General features: G+C 44.1%; 1 long non-coding RNA gene across 2 annotated transcripts in view; it reads right to left on the bottom strand.

Annotated features, from left to right (window-relative positions):
* Positions 1-19,207, bottom strand: part of LOC107316512 (uncharacterized) — a 40,425-nt gene extending 21,218 nt beyond the window's left edge. The window contains exons 1-2 of one of the 2 annotated variants that reach the window (XR_014948087.1): positions 19,081-19,207; positions 17,126-17,251 (exon numbers count right to left, since the gene is read on the bottom strand). This is a non-coding gene — a long non-coding RNA (uncharacterized LOC107316512). Of the gene's footprint in view, positions 1-17,120; positions 17,254-19,080 lie in introns of those variants that run through there. The other variant, XR_001556407.3, reaches the window with a different exon arrangement.
* Positions 19,208-19,445: the final 238 nt, after the last annotated feature.

Raw genomic sequence — 19,445 nt, 5'->3', positions numbered from 1 at the left:
TCTGCCATTCTATCACCCACTCACTCTGTATCCTGCAGCTCTCTGTTCATTACAGCTTATTACAGCAGTCTCATGGAAAAACAAGCTCATTACAGTTGAGAAACTCATGCCTTATTCCACTGACTGAGGGGCTGCCTGTACTGGAGGTAGTGCTGACTGCTTGAATTTCTTCCCAGCTATTAACAGAGGGCCCAGTGTGCACTCCCTTCCCCTACCCAGAGGGGCAGGCCTGATTGAGGCTCCTTCATCAGCCAAAAGGGCAAAGGATCACATGCACAACACACCATTATTTCCCTACTCCTGGCAACTTTCTCCCAACAGACTACTAAGGCAGTCATCTACCCAGGACTTCCCTCCAAAGCTACTTGTCCCCAGCACTGCCACTTCTCAATAGAGAACAGCTGAAGCAAGGCCCTTTTCTGCACAGCTCTTGCACTAAGGATCCAAGTAGAGTCAAGAGAAGGGAAGTGCTTTGGGCAAATCTATCAATATCTATCATAATACAAGTAAAGATGTTAAAAAACAAAAACAAACAAACAAACAAACAAAAAAAACCCCATCAGACTAAGGAAACCCAAAATATTATTGCAGCAGCCACTTGGACCATTATCTTGGACAGGATCAGGGCCAAGCAGCAGCTTCAAGCATCTTTTCTCCAGCTGGGTATGCTGTGCAAAAGCACTTCCCTGCCCCTTTTCCTGGATGAGACTTTTCTGCATGGTACTCTAGGGAGGAATGACCTAATATTAGTGTCAATTCTCCTTTGTAATTTTTATCTCATTATTCCCAGTTATAGTCTCTTACAGCTACTTAAAACATTCCCCTCCCCTGTGGAACTCACACCTGGCATGCACATGGACACACACATCTCACTTTCTCAGGCTCCTTGCTATCTATGTTACATTTATTTATTTTTCTTCTTTCCTTGCCAATCAGACTCTCCAGTCCCACTGTACATCTTGGTGTCTTTGCTTGAATACTCCCTAATTTATCTAAAGCCTTCTTGTGTGATGCAGCTGAGGACTGAAAGCAGCATATTTTGCTTGGGTTCTCATCAGAGGCACTGAGGGGAACGGGTGCCTCCCTCAGCTGTGATCTGATGCCTTTCCAAATGTAGATAAGAATCTCATTACCTGCTTTCTCTTGCTACAATAACACACTGTAGTCTCACATGGTATGCAGTTTGCTGCCTATGATCACACTCCCATCCCTTTCCACTTTCCATCTCCCTCTTCCAATAACCTGTTATGACCCCGCCGATCTAACGAGGCACACTGACTTGCACCAGTGAAAGATGTGTCTTTCTCTTTGGAATGCCTCCTTTTTAGGCCCACCAACCTTCTTTACACCAGGTCAAATTTCACGTCACTTCCTGCTCATATTGCTGATCTCTGCAGCTTCAGGGGACTTTCGCCTGAAAGGATTTTTGTAACTCCTTTTCTGTTGTTACTTGCTCATTCCCAGCAGCAGTCTATGAAATGACTGAGTACTCTGCCCATTCGGTCACTTTATTCCCTAGAATACTGCCTTTCATTTCCAACAGTGTGTACGTGGTATACACATGCCATGTTCCAGTCAGCAGGCCAGGTATGATAATTCCTTTCCAGAATGACTGTAAACGTGAAGTTCCATCAACACTGTGCCTGATTTTCCACTTCCCTACTTCTAGTTACAGTGGCAGCAGCCCTTGTAGGCAGGCAGGGCCCAGGAGTGCTGTGCTGAGATCTGTGAGCTGGGGTTGTCTGCATCATGGCTTTCCGGGTTTTGGATTTCATACAGTCCCATATTGCAGAGCAAATTCCTACAGAGCCCTTCCAGAACTAGCTCCTACAGTGCACATATCTTTTCCCATCTGCACCAAATGTTGCTCAAGAGTTATCAGGATTTAGACTAGGATAATAAGGCTGATTTTAGCCTACATGTCCCTACCAGGAATGGGATGCTTCAGGGAAGTGGTCACAAGGCCAGGGGACCCATCTAATTTTGCTGCTGACTGCCTCTTTGTCACCATTCATTCCACAAAAGGATGAGATGTCCAGAGGGTCTTTTACTCACTCCCTGGAGATCTGGTATTCATAGCTGCAGAGAACTGTTAGGTAGGGCCTCCAAGCCTCAGAACACGATAATCAGCTGGAGAGCTGCTGAGTATGGAAGGATGGGGGAGGATGGCAGAGGGGGCCAGAAGCAAAGAGTCTTTCCTAGCCTGTGTCAATAGACAAAGGTGTGCTTTAGTCACCCACGCTAAAGCAACATCCTGTTCCCAAGAGCTCCAGAATGTTGCATCCGTGTAGGATGTAACAAAGCCTGTAGGCTCTGAGAGTGTGGGGCATACAAAGAAATCAGAAGAACCTGAATCCCTCAGGATGACAGGGAAGATCTGAGAGCTGGGGCAGGTTGCCCACAGGCTTCCTTCTTAAAAATGAAGGTCGCATGTACCACATTCGCTGCTTGCAGATTTTGAGGAGAATGTCAAATGGCTTTGCAATGAAAGGCCCATGGGAGGCAAAATGCCCTTCTCCAGGTTTATTCTTGTATTTTCATAATGTCCAGGTTTAAAAGCAAGTAGAGAAGTCTGTACAGATAAGTTTGTAACACTGAGACTGGCACTTCAGGAAGAATTTAAGCTAGAATAAGGCAGCATAAGGGGAAATAAAGGTGCCTTTACAGAGTCACATGCTCCCTGATCGGTTCTTAAGCTGTCAGGAGCTTTCTTGTTCTCTGCTGAGAGCTGAGGCTACTGGGGATTGGCCTCATTCATTCCTGGCCTGCTAAAGTCTCCACGAGCTCTCATAAACTGAGCAGCATCCCAGCTATATTTGCTCTACTGCCATTTCCAGGGCAAGTCAGCAGCATGCACATACCAGGGAATTCCACAGATTCCTGTTTATAGCAACATTTAAATCCCCTTAATGACAATTAGCACAGATAAGGGGGGCAGTGAGGAATAGAGATCTGCCCCTTAGATTTTCTTTATCCCCTGCAGATGAACTTTCACACCTCACCCTACAATTCAGCATGCTCTCAGTACCCCAGAAAGGCATCACATCGTGTTCTTGCTCAGCTTGTAGCATGGTGGGAAGGCCCTGCAGGTTGCTGTGTTGTTTCTGGTCCCAGACACATCATGCTCAATCTGCATGGGCTGTGGCTCCCAGAAAGAGAGGCCTGGCTGCAAGGAGCCTTGTGCCGCTTGTTTGAAGCATTATACATCTGAAAGACCTGAGAAGTCACCTGCCAGTTCAACTTTACGGGAATAAAAAAAAAAAGAGTGAAAGAGGTAACTAAATCCTTGCAGACTCAATGCTGGATCAGGTAGCACAGCGTTTTCCGAATGTCCTCCTTCCCTGCAGCTGACAGAATTCAGCACTATGCACTGCACCGTTCAGCTACCTGGTATGAAATCACCGGATTCCCCCTGATGCAGACATACGCTGTGCAACTTGGGGACCCAGAAGAGCAGAGAACTGGCATTAAGGAAGGATGAGCCATGCTTTTCAACTGGGCACCTACACACCATGATGCTGCACCAGGCAGTTTCCCCTTCTTCCCCCCCAGCAACATTCACATGCGATTGCTTGGTAGCAGCAACAGGCTTCATCCCCTCTGTGATCTGGCTCCTGCCCCCCAGGGATTTAGGAGAACAGATTTTAAAGATCTTCCCGGGAGCTCTCTCAAGCTCCCTGTTTACACAGCAGATTGGTGGCTTCTCGTTTGAAGTCAGGATTTAAGCTGTTCTTTCTAATTACAAAGAGACTCTGAAACCTGAGAGATCTCTGCTGCTGAAAACTGAGCACGGAGACAAAAAAAAACAAAAAAAAAACCAACAGTTACACATTACACCAGTCACATAGGTAGAACAATGCTACATCCAAAATCCAGCATTTGCTTTAAACAGAAGATCCTTGCAGCAAGACAGGACATATGCTCTTATTCATTCCCTATAGTCTCTTTTCATTATACCCTTTTTCTGCTCATCACCTCTGCTCCTTGCAAGTTATCGCCAGCACTCAAGGACATCTGTTCCCCATTGTTTACTACAGAGGATGGGGGGGCGGGGAGGAGGTAGCAGAAAAATTCTGAATCCTATCAAACTTTCTCAAATAGCCAAATGACAGTTTGACTGTTTCCATTCTCTCCAAAGCAACAGCTGTCATGGGATATAATTATATTAATACATTATAGATTGAAGTTCATTTGAACCGATCAGTCACTAATGTTTCCATTACAAGAATAAAAAGGAATATAATACCATCTCATTTCAGAGAGGCTGTTAACAGTTTTTAAACTATTCTTCAGTAGCTCATGTATTTGTAAGAGCTAAAACGTCCTGCCCCAGTCCCCAAATTCCTTCATGGGTGTCAAAGAATTTTACATACTCATCTCTACAAGAAGAGAAGAATGGAAGAGGAGGCATGGAGCAAGGTGGGGCGGCAATGTTTGCTCCCTTGCAGCGCGCCTCATCCCTCACAGCATAAGGTTTTCAGTGAGTGGGGTTGGTTCTCATAGCCTTCTTTATGACAGTGTCCTGTGCTTCACTGTAGCTTCCAGACACCACCATCAGCTGTGTAAGATGGGATGCTACTTCAGCTTCCTTGCTGTTACCACAAGTGTGATGTTTTGGCAGTTGACAGAGGAGGCAGGAGGTGGAGGCGAGGTGAGAAAAACCACTGGAAACTTTCCCAGCACATCAGAAATAGTCACCCAGCAGCACTAAGCCACAGCTGACTGATTCCCAGTCCACCCTGGGTGCATGAGCCAAGCTGAGAATACATGAAATGGAAGGTGGAATTTAGGATGTTTGAAACAAGCTGAAGCACGTGGGTCTAATCAAAAGCTGGAAACAAATCCAGTCCTTTTTTTCACCTGAATCTCCCATGCGAAAGAAAACTGCTGTCTGCTGGCTCAGGGCAGCGCCTGTCCCCTTGGCTTACTCTGATCTGAAAGGGTGGCACTTTTGTAATCAGATTAGGAGCCTCAAACAACAGCTGTGTTTGTTCTCTGAATTAAAGGCAGAATAATTATAAACAATTGTTTTTCTGCATATTAAAAGACTAACTGTCTCCTCTCCTGATTGCCAATTTGTTCCCTAAATAAACTCATTGCAGCATTAACAGCAAAGAATTATTGCTGCTTGGATCAAACCGATCTGTGCAGACTTTATAACATTTATAATCTCTTATCTGAAAATGACTTGAGGGAAGGGGGCCATAAATCCCATTGAAAGTGAATTCCTTCCAGTATTATCCACTATTCAAATGGATATAGGCCGAATAATTGGACTTGATTAATTAAAAGCTGCAGGGCACCATAGAGTAGGACTAATATAGGTCTTCACTTAACCCTGCTCACCATTTTTGCTGTTATTTTTAAAGACAAGATGCCCTCATCACCAAGGCTTCACTTGCTCCTGGCCGAGTGACACCAGAGTGGGATACTTGCAATCTGTGCTACAGCTGCCATGTTCCTTCTGTCCTACAGAACAAATGCAGCTATTGTCACAACACTGTGCTAGCAGAACCTGATAGCATTGGCTCCTTAAACAACCTAAGGGACAACTTGCACATTCAACAATATGCTACAGCTTAAGTGGTTCCTCTCCTTGGAGTTTCTAACCAAAATAATTGTACTATCAACAAAAAAAATATTACAGGGACACAGGGGAACATAATCCTTATTTGAAGGTAACTGGGTTGTGGCTGACCTAGGGATAGGATCCAGAGCCCAAGGTGGACACAGCCGCAATACCATCGTCCTGCCCCTTGGTTTAGCTTGGGACTTGCCGCTACTGCAGAGAAAAAACCACAGAAGTGGGAGGTATTTATGTGGCTGAATGAAGGTGTGATTATGAGATTTCAATGCAAATTTTCTGCCCTATGTTCCCAGTTTTAATGACATCTGGGCACCAAAAAACACAGTAAAACAAGACAGCGCCAGACACGGTCTCTAAGGAAGATGAATAGTATTTGATGGGATGCAAATGAGAATTCCCTCGGTCCACACATCCAGGTCATTATTTACTTATCATATCCACTCTCCCCTCTTTCCCTCTCGCCCGCACAACTAAGTCTCAGCAAGATCTCCAGCGGGTGTCTGATGATTTGGTGACAACTCCAGGAGCTGAGCCCTGAGGATTTGACACCAGGAGCAGAAATGACCACTGTGAAATATGAGACCTTATTCACACAGCACAGGAGGAAAGGAGGTAGGTTGAGCAGAGAAGTTTCACCAAATCTGCAGCATTAGTCATATTTCTCCTGTTTCCAAATTAAAATTGCTGGCTTTCCAGCTTGAATATTTAGCGTGGAGCAGCAGAGCAGCAGTGAGACAGCTGCAGTGATGAACTTTTATTACTTTATTAATAGGGAGATACAGATTCCGTATGGAAAATGGTGAATCAGAATGGCAGGGGAGGAGGAGAGGAGAAAACCCTAGCAGATGTTTTTGATGCTGGAAAAAGGGCTTGTATTGAAGGTAACAGTGTAAATTTAATAACAGTGGCACATACACCCACATTTCCCCACAGCCTCTTTCTCCCTTCCCCAGAGCTTGTCCATACTTAGAAAGGCCCAGGGACAGTGCCTGGAGCACAGAATGCTGCTGCAGAGAGCAACCAGCATGTCACTGCTAGGCAGCTTACTGTGGGCTCCAGCACTAATAGCACCATGCAGCAGCTTCTGCTGGGGTGATGAGGCTAAGGGTTTTTTTTGTCTCTAAAATGGCAGCCAGAAGCCAGTTATTCTGCTGCATCCTAGCAGACAACAGCAATTAAAAAAAAAAAAATAAATCACTCTCTGCTCTTTGGATTACATTTTTTCTTTAACTCTGCTGCAGAAAATGATTCTCTTTGGCAAAAGTAAAGACCAATACTTCTGTTACTGACAGTAGCACCTGTGTCCCATCCACGGCTTGCTTGGCTTTAGCACTCTGGGAACACCTGAATAAGAGCTATGCTTCTGCCACCTAAATATACCTCTTCTATTCAACAGAATAAAACCTCTGCAGTGCCAGTATGCTGAAATCATCGTGCTCCTAGGGACTATGCACTGAAATAAACAGTTTAGAAACTCCCTCTCCACCTCTTGCTTAAAATCTCATGAAACCAGTTTCTGCCTCTCTGTGCTGTCACACAGTATGATCAGACACATCCCAAGAGGACAGCAAATCAGAGAATTGAATACACACTCACATAATAGACTGGTTTGGCAGTTACATGGGTTAAAAAAGTTCCTGTCCCATTCCCTTGCTGTATCTTCCCAGGCCATGTCACTTCTCACTGCCTCCTCAGTTGTGCCTGAAGAGAAGAATTCATAAGCCATGATGCAAATCAGGCACTGAATGATCTGGGCAAAAAAATAACTTTTTTTTTTTTTTTGAGTTATTTTTGCACAATGAACTGTGTACTAGAAGATGAAAGAAACTTTTTCCTACAGGAATAATACAGTTTCCCTATACTGTTGTTAGCTTGCCACAATACGAAGCTGAAAGAAAAATAATACACTGACTTATTTGAGAACGTTCTTGTGTCTGGAAAGTAGGCGAGCCAAGTAGGTCAACAGAAAACGTTTAGTCAAGGAGTCTTCTATGGGTAGGGACCACAGAGCTGGATTCCATCCTTGGATAGCTGATCCCAACATCTGCTTACACCCAAACCTATTATGAATTGAATAGTAGCCCCTTAAAATATATGCAGCTCAAATTCACTGTTACCCCAGTGGTGATGATTTTCGTTGTACAAACTATTCATGTAGCTCCAGACAGCTATTCAGAAGTGTTACACCAGCTGAGCACTTCTCATCAGGTGAGGTCACACAGCAAACAGGCTCTGCCCCAGAAGTTGCTGTGCCATGACCATGTCTAGCTGCCCCTCTCCTGGGCACTTCAGAAAGGAGCCGTGGTCTGGTTGGCAGTGGTAGGGCTGACAACACTGCTCTTCTGCAGCCTCTCACAGCAAGTGTGATGGACAGCATGAGGAAGCTGATGGTCCCATTAGGTATTTTGGGAGTTTCATGCTGGTGCTCTGATCCCAGGGCTGTGGTGGTGTAAGGACAGCAGTGCTGGATAAATCCCTTGCTGCTGAACACAACAAGGCAGATTGTGCAATGCTGGGCCACACTGGATGCCGCAGCTGCCCTGGCACAATCCCTGAACAGAAGAGAGCAGCAGGGACATACTGGAAGCTCTTTCATCCCAGCCCTGCAAGCTACTCCTGCCCTCAGTTCTCTAGGGCTGACATATGTATTTATCCTGTTGAGATACAAGGAGTCTCACACGGATGGACCAGTTCAGACTTCAGTTGCTAAGACTGGGCTTCAAGAGTGCCTAACTCATATGCACACAAAGAGCTTGAGATTCTGTGAAGAAAACCAGATTCCCCAGGGTATGAATGGGGAGTGGGAAGGGCCTCTATGTAAACACTAAAACAAGGTCACCTGCAGTTTAGGGAAAGGTAAAAGCCAGATCAGAGCTGGAGGACAAAGCACCATTGGTCAGAAAAGGTTTAAAAAAACACAGAGGAGGAGTATTCCTCTACCCCTTGAGAAAGCCTAAGGCAAGAAAGTATTTTGAGGGCAGGGTTGGTTTTTGCAGAAGCACACAGGATAAAACTAGAGTCTTTCTGACTGTGTTTAGGACACAAAAAGTTGATGTGGCAAAACATATTCCTTGTACCTACACCATTAAAATTCATAAACTGTATAGACAGCAGAATCTGAAAATTGTTTGACCATCCCTTACATCCTCCAACATGTCCTAGGAAAGAAAGCTCTGAAGGGGGTGTATGAGGCCACAGCAAAATGAAGGTGTGCCATTTTCTCAAGGTAACAATAAAACTTCAGGAGATTTACAGGCACTGAATTTTGTCACAGTTAAAACCAAGAAGCCTTGTAAAATGAAAATGAGTCACATAGCTGTGTGCCGAGCAGTACTTGCTGAAATAAGGACTCCAGCCATTTCTGTGGGGGAAGGAGAGGCACAGTTGCACTATTCTCCTGCTGTGTTTGTTTAAAAAGTACAGGGCACATGATGAGTTTGTTCTTTCCTATTTACTGACTCCAAATTTCTCTCCCCTCTAGCACTGTATCCAGACTCCTTTCAGGAGAAGTCCATTTTCTAGCTCGCTATTTGTCAATTTGCTTTTTCAAGGCTTGTAGTGAAGGGCTCCTGGATTTGTTGGAGGAAAACAGAGTTGTACAGATGGTTTTGTGGCAGTTTCAGGGATAATAGGCCTTGGTACCCACTTTTCTAGCTCCACAGTTTCAGCTAGGTCCTGGCCAAACATGAAGCTTTGGGAGAGGAGAGCCTGGAGTCCTGCAGACATTTGCAATCCTTGTGGTACCCCTCTGGGCAGGTACATCCAACCTGTACAAGAAGCAAGCAGTGCCCAGGTTCAAAGCTGGGCCAAGTCAAAGCCCAGTCTTTAAAGTGACCCTTCAGTGCCCCAGTGCTAAGGGAGGGCCAGGTAGAGCAGTGCTAGAGACCAGGAACTGCATTGCATCCAGGCAAGGTTGGAGCACAGCAGAGAACAGTGAAACTTCAGAGCACACAGGAGGGAGAAGTGGAGGGAGGTAAGGCAAACCATAAATTAAGGTAATGCATCTTGAAGGTGCTCTCTGCAAGCACTCCTCTATAATAAAACTAATGAGGTTGAGGGGGAATTGAGTGTAATTTACAGTTTCAACACTGACATTAGGTTAACCTAGCATCCTGGATCTGCACACCCAGCAACGGAGATCTGACCTGATGGGACCAACTCATACAGAAACAACAGCTTTCCATTCTTCCCCCATCTTTTTGCACTTTTCTGCACCCATGAAACTGTGGAAAAATTCTCACCAGCAACAATAATCAGGAATTAACACCGTAATATATCCCAGTTCCTAGATCTCACTGTACTAAACATGACTCTCTGTCTCTTCAGCGTGTTGGTTGCTCAGCAGATTTGGCATAAACAATTGGCCCTGGTGCAGTTTCACAGTAGGGCAGCTTGTTACTGTTCATCAAACACCAGCAGCTTCCACTGTGCACTGCAGAAACCCAGAGAAAAGTGTCTCATCTCATCCAGTACTCATGTGTGATTGTATCAGCATTTTTCTGAGATGCAGTTAGTTGGGTTGTGGTAGAAAACTGTCATTCCACCTTTGAACAGATGATAGTAGCATTTCACCTACCCCCATCAAAAGAGACACTTGCTAGAGATTAAACCTTAAAACCCTGTCACCCTCCACCAGTTTTAAAGTGCATGAAATACTAAATCCTGCATCCCTGGTAGTAAAAAGCATGTCAGTTAGTACCAACAATTCTCCTTGAAATGCTTAATGTAAATTATATGCTTGAGACTGCCCCCCAGACTAAGAATCATGGCAATGCACAAGAAGGACCAAGAACTTTTCCCACCCTTCCCACATAGCCCTTTTCCTACAGATATAGGACTGAAGAATAGCAGTAGGGCCTGGACATAGGCGCTTTTTGAAGGGCCTGAGCTCCCCCCAGAAGAGGAGAACAAGACTCCACTGATCCACCAAAGGACAGAAACCCCCATGTTTTACTGAAAAAAAAAAGAGTCAAGCAGCAAATAACAGGGCATAAAGGTCTGCCTACAGCATGTATTGCAAATGAAACAACTACTAGAAAATACATCAGCAAAGGAATAGAATCAGTGCCACTCTCACATGGCATGTGAAACTCTTGCCTTCAGGTACAGAGCTTGTGGTTCAGCCTTGTGTGCTGAGGGAGCTGAGAAAATATTCAGCAAAGCAAGATGGGCTCTCAGACATTGCTCTGAGCAACTCCTCAAAAAGGTGAGAAACAATTAGAAGGAGAACTGACGCTGTAGGGATCTGCTACAGAAAAAAAAGAGAGAATGCTACACTATTCACAGATGCAGTCTCAGTAGTCAAGTGCTCATCAGTGAGAAGGGTTCCCTTTGCCTTCTATACCCTTCTCTTATTCCTGGTTCTGTTTCCCAGCTCATCCTTTCACAGCAAGCCATATCTAACCCTCAGGCTTCCTGCCAGCCCACCATTCTCATTCACAAGGAGCTGAAGGGAAGGCACAAAGCTGCCAGAGAGGGCATGTTAACCCGGCCTTGCAGACAGCAAGCCTCTTTCTGCCCTCCTGGAGTCCATTCAGGGCACAGATTCTTGGTATGCAGAGAAAGACCTCATATTTCAAAGCAGGAAAGGCATCTCCACTTGCTTTTGTCTGAAGATTTAGCCACCAGTTATGTGTTTGTCCCAACAGATTTAGTCAACAAGAGATGTAGTGAACAAAGAAAGGAAGGACAACCTGGATGGAATGGGGCTGGAAAGAAGGCAGTTCAGGCTTCCCAGGCAGCGACTTAAAGAGCCATCGTTAGGTGCTGCAAAGTGCTCTCAGTTTCATGCTGAAGCAGATCTCAATGCAATCCATGCCAGTCGTTCCATCAGTTTCTCTAAGATGCTTGTCAGGCTCCTTGACAGGAAACTGTAAATTGCTATCAGTTCTCCATTCCTGAAAGCAGCTGATGCTCTTTTTTAACATACATTCTTAACTTCTGGTGGATGCTGGTATGATAGCTGTATTTAGGTGGCAACCAATCTGTGGGAAAAGTTGACAAAAGATAGTTTTGCTTTGCACAGTGATTACTCACAAATGAGTTGCTGAGACTCAGGACTTCAGGCAGTAAGGAAGCTGCAGTGGGTGCAGCTCCCTTTGCCACACAACACTAGTTACAGTAGTATGGTTGTTATCATCGGGTCATCCCACCAGAACTGGTTGGTTGTGAGCATCCTTTCCTGGACACTTAGGTGACAGCCATTCAGTCTTCATTCTTCACCACATCATGGAACTGTCGGGGTCGTCACAACATAGCAATGTCGTGATGGCTGCCTGGAAGGAGTAGAACCTCTGAACTCTTTTTGATTTCCAGGCTAAGAGAAATGCCTGCTACCAGAGTCTGAGTTCAAACAGTACTTGCAATGCTCTGCCATACTCCAGCTTCCCTTCAACAGAGTTGGGAACATAGTCACATTTCCATTTTTGGGGTGAGAAATCTTTAGGATAGTGCACTATAGTAGTTGCTGTAAAGCAAGATGTGCAATGGGTTTACGGAGAAAGAAGAACACCTTATATAAATGGATTAAGGCTGTATCACTTCTATAAAGCCCAACCATTCCTGGCTGCCCAAAACAGCTTTTTGGACATAGCTGTGAAAAGGAGTGGTTTATAGAGTTATCCTGAGATTGTTAAATGACACTAGGATTCAGAAATATGTTGTGAACAGATGCCCTGTGTCTCTACAATCTTTCAGCTTCCAATCAGGACAACACTGAGTTCCTTCCTCCAGGTGTTCTCACTGTGATGCTCATAACACTGTCTGTGCATCCCTTGCCAGGCAGTCTCAGGGACTTGGGCACCAACTTCATTACAAGAGCTTTAATTCTCATGACCTTAAAAATCTCAGCCATCACACGCATGTCTCCAATGTTCATTGTTAAGATAGCACTGAAAAGAGCAAGTTATATGGACAACTTAGCTACATATACAGAAGATGCCTGAGTATATTTGAGCCAAGAGGACTGGGCAGCCTGGGACAGAAAAGCCTTGGAAGATCCACACAACTATTTACATCCATTCTGCACAGCTATGGAGGCCTTTGAACCTAGCCAGAGAGCTATTTGTCCTGGTTCTGAGCTTCACAGAGTTTGTCCAGTGCTCACTGAGCAGGAGAGAAGGGTGCATGAAATGAAACAATCTTCAAGCAAAAATGTCTAACAAGGAGATAGTAGTTAATAGGAAATTAACTGTATAATTTAAGGCTATTTTGCTTTTCAAAGTAGTTTTGTCACTACGTAGGGACGGCTTTGAAGCCACTAATTCCTCTGTTAATAGAAGCAGGCCTTAAAATCCTCTGCATAAAGCAACCGTGTGCTGGCCCTGGGTTCTTATCTTTCCCAGGGCACATGCCTGCCAACATGCCTCATGTCAGGGAAGAACTAGGAACAGACAAAGCAGAGTGCCAAGTGCCATGGCTAGAGAATGTGGTCACTGACAGACCCGGAGCAACTTGTACATGAGCAGCTGGGCAGGGCCAGCTGCTGTGCCAGCTGCTGAACAAACCCTCTGCTGCTACCTCCCACACACTGTGCTTACAAGGGCTGCATTGCGGCACCAGACACTTCATTCCGCGCTTTGAAAGTCCAGGCTAATTGAGTGACAAAGTCATTCTTCCTTGCATCTCCCTTACTCTAAAGCTCCTTTCATATCCTGACCTTCTCCTCTCTGCCCTTCTCAAGGCCTGGCTACACCAAGACCCAAAAGGGTGCACAGAGAGGCAGCTGTTCCCTCTCAAAGGTACAGTGAGGCCTCAGCCTCACCAGTACAGCTGGCATTTTGGGAATTCCTGGTAGGAACTGGGGAGGTAAATGCCAGCATAGCCAGGTCCCCTGGGCCGAGTACAGTCCCTGCATGAACACTGTGCCATAAAAGAGCCTGCGCTGTTCCTGCATTCTTCATCCAAGCGCAAACTTCTCAGACTCCACCAGCAAGCCATAGGTTACAATTGCTTTGACTGACACTGTTCCCCAAAGGCTGTTCCTCAAAGGGGCTTTCCTGCACAAACTGCAAAAAATGTGATCCAGCAAGGTTTGGTCCCCTGCCTGCTTCCAGGCTGAACACAACATGAGAGAAGGGCAGAACAGAAAGTAGATGGGAAGGATAAGGCTTCCAGGAATCAGATAATATTACTCAGGCTGGACATAGAGATGAGTGTTACATGAATCACCTACCCAACTGCTTAGTTCTGATGAAGCAGTTTCTTAGAAGCAAAAACAATATTAAAATAAATAAATAAATTAAAAGAATACAATCATGAAGAATTTAATCACAGGGAAGTATGATGCTTACATATATTAACCTCCAGTTCAATACTAACACCAGTCTTGCCTCAGCAGTAGATCAATCTCTTACATGGTTAAGTTTTCACAAACTTTAAGCTTTTCTATTCCTACCATCTCTGTACTGCTGGTCTTGCAGTCCCTTCTGCCAGAAATGGTCAGACATGCTGATCTTGAAAGAGCTGATGACCTCCAAGGTTTTATACAACCTAAATGATTCTGTGACTCTCTAGGCTCATATCAAAGAGTGACAATAAGCAGAACTGTATGGCCACCATGATTCCCACTGTTGGATACACAAGTACTATTTCCTAAGAAGATACATGTTTTCCTTCCTATTTGGCACCAATATCCTCTCTTTCCTGTTACTATCTCCTATTCCCATCAGTTAGAGATAGCACAGTCCTGTGGCTGCCCACATCAAAGCATGAGCAAGCAACATCTGAGTCAATTTCCAGTTAGTCTTCCATTGGTTCATGGCATGGTATTTTGCCTTCTTAATACACAAATAATCTCAGCAAGTTATGTTTTTTTCTGCAAGAACTGTAAAAATGTATTGTTGCACTCAAGCTCCCATGTGGTTGGATTCCTCTCTGCCTCCCCCAAATCCTCCTGTCTTAAGCCAATGATCTCTTTTTCTACTTCTACACTAGCCAGCACAACCCACCCCATAGACCACCCATCCTTTAAGACACTCCCACATGTTCTTTCCAGAGGAGAGGGTGAACGTCTGCTCAGGCAGCATACAGCAAACACTGCAGCAGTAAATGGCAGCGTTTCCTGTACTGTGAACAAATCAGTGCCTAGAGCTTCTCCACCTGGGAGGAAGAGGCTTCTGCCACATTCTATATTCAACATAGAAGTCAGATACTACTACAAGTTGTATGATGGTCCCAAAAGTGAAAGGGAAACTAGCTCAACCTTAGCCATTAGACATGATTATGAAGTACTATAAACACCATGTTCATTCCCCAGAGTGGCTTCATTTCCATGGAAGACTTTAGATTTACTCCTCTACAAATCTCTATGAAGAAGAGTGTGAAATAAATGCAGATATACATTGCAGTATAACATTATGTCTTATGTAGCACTAAATTCTTTGCACATATACGTATACATACAAATCCATATTTTATATCTTCCTATGATAAATATTAGAGAAAGAACTAATAAACGCATAGAAATTACTTTTCTCTTTCTATGAAGCTAATTATCATCGGGTGAAATGCATAGACTCTCTTTATTAGCTTATACCCTTCTGGAGTGTTGATTTTAATCTAAGAAGCAGTGGTAGGCTCTGTTTTGGGGGTACAAGGGCTACTTTGCTCCTCAGACTTTCTTCTGTGTAAGCATCCAAAAGGAAACCATCTGGCTGAAAAGATGGCTACGCTATCAATTATCTGCGCGGATGCACTTTCAAGGGAAATTATATTCTTTCAAGGTTTGGCTAGCTTGTTTAGACAACTGAACCAGGAGAGAATTTTCTTTAAGAATCCCAAGAGCATAAAATTTCAAGACAGAATATTTGTGAAACAACAGAATTGTAAAGGTTGAACAGGAAAATGAAAAGCCAGGCAGGCTGTAAGGTGTGCTATCAGTGGCCTACCTTGTTCTGCCAGGAATCACTAACTGGGAGGTATTCAAATTCTTAGATAGATTAAAAGAAAGGACCACAGAGAAAGAGATGTTACCTGATAAATCTGTGGAGCTCAGAAGTCAACAAGACACTTTGGAGAACAAGCAGGGAAAAAAAGTAGGAATGATTCTCACACGCACCATAAGAAAGTCCTCAGACAATAAGCATCTCCAAAACACGACCAGCCTTGGCTGTGGCATCAAAAGTCACAGCTAACTGCTGCCAAGCAAAGGAGCACTGCATCCACAGCATTCACTGCTCGACTCAGCACCACTTCTGTTCCCAAGAACTGGGGAGGTGAAGTACAATGGATGAGTACAGCTGGCTCACACGAAACATGTCAAGGTAATGCTCTCAGGAAAAAAAGAGACAAATTTGAGATCAAGAATCACCATCACCTGATCTCTGTCATGCTATCTGCACCTGCTGAAAATTCCCCTTCATTGGTTACATTGGTTACATACAACAGGCAACACAGTGGTGAACTGTTAGCAGAATAAATATGGCCTGTTAGCATGAAGGTAAAAGGATTCCTGAAAAGTGTTCAGCTGAGAGAAAATGACTAGTTCTCAAGATGTGCTTCTGATCTCTCCCAATTTCTGCTGCAAGTCCATTTCAAAACACATTTCACAGTTTGCACTTGGGCCTCCCATTTATTAAATAAAAACATAACTATTTTACATATTCATAAAACACCGCCTCAAGAGCAATTGCCTGAACAGACAATTACTGAATTATTTCCACACAGTTTGAATAATTTTTTTTCAAATGCACAGTAATTCTGATCTCTTCTAGAGTTGTCATCATGCAACATGGTATTCAAAATACATTCATAGCCAAACACTTCCATTTGAAATGAGTAACCTGATTTTTAGCAAACAGCTGTATTTTCACAATCTGCATGTTTAAGAAACTCCACTAAAATTGATTTTTGCTATTTTCATCTTGCTCACCACCCATCTAGACCAGTCATCAGTAGTCCAGTTCCTCCAAAGGAGGTTGAAAAGCAAGAATAAATATCAGTTTGCAAGCACTTAAAGCCAGGAAACTGTAAACTACCTCTAATTACAGATACATGTCTATACCTGCAGTTATTAGTTATAGCTGCTTCTCATTCTTGTGTCCTGGAAAAATTGTACTGCTGCCATCTCCTCTGAGAAGGGCTGAACAAGACAACCGCAGCTTGATGAAACCTATTAAACCTTCTGTGATCTACCAAGATTTTTACTTGAGACCTTGCTGCAGAAATACACATACTAGATCTTACAAGTACAAGGACAGGTTCTATCTGAAGAACTTTTCCTTTGTGCACAGTTAGCTGTGTATCTCAGAATTACTTCCAGTACATGGAACTACATTTAGTTTTAGGGCTCTAGACCAAAATAAGCCGCCTGACATAAGATGCTGATCTCACGCGGTGGCACTTTTCAAACTCTAAAATGTTTGAAGAATTGCATAGGCTTGCAGCAACAATAAGACTGTTTGGGCTCTTGAGCTTGAATGTGTCCTGTGTCCCACAACAAGTCCCACATTTGTTAACAGTATTCAGCATCTCTCACAGACCTAAAGTCTGCAACCAGCATATCAGTCTGTTCTGCACAGTACACGGCACTGACCTTACCAGCACGATGAGACACAGCATCCACACAGCAGGCAGGAAACACCGGATCCTCCTCCCGATCTGACACCAACTCAACAGATCACCTTGGGGAAGCCATGTCATTCCTCCTTGCCTGAGCTTTTCCAGCTGTAAGATATGGATTAAAACACTCTTTGAAGTCTATCCAGATCCTTTGATAAAGGACAAAGATTTTAAAACATTATTCTTGACTACACACTCTTTAGGACATGAATTGCATCTTTGGCATGGGAAATCCTCTAGCACATCACAAATGCTAGCTCTGCTCTAAAGAGAAAACAGAACTCTGCATCAGCTTATCATTACAGGCACTGGAAAAATACACTTTGGTTGCTGATACACTCCTGGATTTTGGCAAGTTTGTGTGTTATTTCTGAACACAGTCGCAAATTGCTTTGAGTTCAAAGAATTATTCAGCACTGCCCAGGGTTATCTAGGAGGCAAGCCAACCTCCGGCTGTATCACCCCATGTCCTTGGGAATATTCCTGTGGTTTGATCTGAAGCTGAGTGGATTGTGAAGACACACAGCTGGATTTCTGGACATCATCTAGTAATGTGTATGTTCAGATCAATGTATTTTACTTGCCAGGGAGACTTTTACTTTTCTTATTTAGAAGAATGAATGTATGTCACAAGTGTTTACATTGGCTCTCAGCGATCATTTTTCTGTTCTTCTCCTTCCCCTTAAAGATCTTATAATATTTGTTCTAAAGCAGTGATGGTTGATGGAGCACGCACAGCTCCAGTTCAGAGCAGGGAGGGTCCTTCTTATGTCACTGCTGTCAGCTTAGGACAAAAACTGCGATGAATAGGAAAAAATAAATAAATCTTTTGTTTTCTAAGCTAAATAGCCAAAAATGCAGCTAGAAAAGTTCCATAAAGGTTTAGCTTTCAGCAACGCATAGCGGAAACAAAGCTGATTCCTCCTCTCACTGTGCCCTCTGACCTCAGAGTTTTATATGTCACTGCCGAGAAGGCCTCCAGTCACGGCAGCCTCTGTGCACTGCGTTCCCAGGACTTTCAGGGTTTTCCTCGGGGGATGCTTGAGTTGGGGAAAAAAGGGCTTTAGCACCAGCCTTCGATTTAAAATAGCAGGGGGAGTTTACTGATTAATATTCATGAAGAGAGAACAGTCTGCTTTTTGTTACCGCCACCGTTTCCCATGCAAGGTGGGTTGAGAGGGAGGAATATATTAAGAAACATATCCTACTGTCACCATTGCCACCACCTTTAGAGATACAGAACACGAGGAGCCTAAACAGAGCTCAAATGGTAAATATTTAACAGGGAAAGGACTTCCCTCCTCTTTCTGCCTGTATACATTAAACTCATTATTTCATTTTAACAAGGGAACTGTGTTTTCCTCAGCTCTCTACCCCCACCCCTGCCCTCAATTAAATTCTGGCCTAAGTGGAGAGCTCCCAATGTGCTATAAATCCCCTCTACCACTAACACAATTGAATGTATTTCCCTGTTTGGTTGGTTCGTAGAGTCACAGCTAACACTCCCTTGCCAGTGGGAAATGCTGCTGCTATTCACTGGGACACAATGAGAAGCAGACTGCTTCCTTCGCACTCAAACTAAGAAATTAAGGGGTAATGCAGCTGAAGTCAGTGATTTCATACCAGCTTAAAGATGCCATATCAAAAAAGCATGACTGAGGAAAAGTTTTTTGTATGCAGCTGCTAAGCCAGGGTGACTCTGGCTTTCAAAAGCACAGAGTATGGTTCGTTCCCCCCCCCCATCCTTTGACTTCCTCCATCCTTCTAGCATCTACCTTGTCATCTGTATCTACGGCAGATTTCTGCCAATTATAGCTAATGTCCAAAACCTCTCCTAAAAGGATAAACAAAGGACACAGAAACTCATTTGGCAAAGCCAACTGTTATTTGTTAATTCCTTAGAGACAAGCAGCCTCAAGAGCTGCAGCACTCACCTGGAACAGTAAATCTATCTTTGTGCTCATACCCCTCTAATAGCAAGGTAGAACCAAAGTAGCTGTGGGGACATCCACAAAAATTACTGCTTGACATCTTCTTCTGCGCTGAGTGAAACAAAGCATCCTGGCACAACCAGACTTCAGCAACCACAGCCACAGAATCCAGTCACAACAGTGTGCACAGGAACATCCTACACTTCCCAGACAAAATGAGCCAAGTGAGCTCATGCAGCTGAATAAATTGATCTGAGCTAACCACAAACGGCCTACAGCTGTATGTTCTTTTGACCACAGCTGGATGCTAACAGCATCACCTCAACTTCCAGCTTTTCTTCCTACCTCCATAGGACAAGAGCTCTGAT

This window comes from Coturnix japonica, chromosome 7 (genome assembly GCF_054131305.1).
Source record: "Coturnix japonica strain WE chromosome 7, WE-NBRP24, whole genome shotgun sequence".
NCBI lineage: Eukaryota > Metazoa > Chordata > Aves > Galliformes > Phasianidae > Coturnix > Coturnix japonica.
The sequence above is the reverse complement of the archived record's forward strand: the minus strand, read 5'-3'. Positions and strand labels throughout refer to the sequence as shown.